Here is a 1562-nt window from a genome sequence, read left to right on the forward strand (position 1 = left end):
TGGATATACACATTGCAGTTTTTGACATCGGAGTTCATCTGCCATCATGCTGCCCAGTCACTTGCTGGTTAGCTCCCGCTGAGGACGTCTCTGGACTTTCATATGACCTAAATAAATTGGTTCCATCTGCAAATGTTGCCACCTCACTGCTCAACCCCTTTCTAGATTGGTAACAACTATAAAATACTTACTGTCCTATTTGTTATAAAGTGTATGACCCCTCGTTGTGTTTATCTCCCTTCACAGGCACCTTGAGCTTTTCTGAGCCTGATTGATGCATCAACCACCTCATGGCAGCTTTCAACCTCACCTCTTCTGACCCTTCAACATTCATCCTAATGGGCATCCTGACCTGGAAGCTGCCCACATCTGGATTTCCATCCCTTTCTCTATGTTCTACATTATCGGCCTGTTGGGAAATTTCACAGTTCTGTTTGTTATAGGCAAAGAGCCGACCCTGCACAAGCCGATGTACCTGCTGCTCTGCATGCTGGCGCTCACAGAAATCAGCATATCTACCTCCGTCGTGCCAAAGGCACTGTGTATATTTTGCTTCAATTTGAAGGGCATTACTGTGGGTGGCTGCCTCACCCAAATGTTCTTCCTTCATGCAGGCTCTATGATGCACTCAGCCGTCCTCGTGACAATGGCCTTCGATCGCTATGTTGCCATTTGTAACCCTCTGAGATACACCACCATCCTCACCAATGCACGAATAGCTAAGCTAGGGCTAGTGGGTTTGATAAGAGCTGTTCTTTTCATTCTGCCCATGCCCCTGCTTCTGATCAAGCAGCCATTCTGTGCCAACCATATTATACCCCATACGTACTGCGACCACATGGCTATAGCAAAGATGTCATGTGGGGACATCACCGTCAATAGGATGTATGGCTTGGTGGTAGCCTTTGTATTCATCGGGTCAGACCTAGCGCTCATTGTCCTGTCCTATGGTTTGATCATCAGGGCTGTCCTCAGGATCTCCTCTAAGAAAGCCCACCAGAAAGCCCTCAACACCTGCACTGCCCACATCTGTGTGATGCTGATGTCTTATCCTTTCTTCTTCTTTTCCACTCTGACACATCGGTTCGGTCAGGGCATCGCTCCCTACATTCACATCATATTGGCCAACCTCTATTGCCTAATCCCCCCCATGCTGAACCCAATCATTTATGGGGCTAAAACCAAAGACCTTCGTGACAAAGTGGGCAAATACCCCTGCAGATTGTGATCACCTGAGTCCACTGACTTTAAACACATGTGACAAGAGTGGGAAAGGCTATCTCCCTGTTAACCAAGGTTGCTCTGTCCCAGTTTGGCTGAGCTCAGCATTGTGGAAGTTCAGAGTTTTTAAAAGTTCCTCACATCTAAGATCTTATTACTCTATCACCAAGGACTGCTCTCTCCGTTGCCTAGTTCCCTCTCTTTGTCCATCACCTGACCTCTTTCAGTGTCACCCATCATCCCCCACCTCCACCCACCTTGTCATTTCGCCTTTCTGTGACTTCCAGACCACGAGAAGATAGTACCGCTTTGTGAAGCAATGTGGCTTTTCATTAAACCCT

The 1562-nt window shown here is 47.4% G+C and overlaps 1 pseudogene; it reads left to right on the forward strand.

The window, feature by feature from the left end:
* The first annotated feature begins 290 nt into the window (after positions 1-290).
* LOC123362475 lies at positions 291-1228 on the forward strand (annotated as a pseudogene).
* Positions 1229-1562: the final 334 nt, after the last annotated feature.

This window comes from Mauremys mutica, chromosome 1 (genome assembly GCF_020497125.1).
Source record: "Mauremys mutica isolate MM-2020 ecotype Southern chromosome 1, ASM2049712v1, whole genome shotgun sequence".
NCBI lineage: Eukaryota > Metazoa > Chordata > Testudines > Geoemydidae > Mauremys > Mauremys mutica.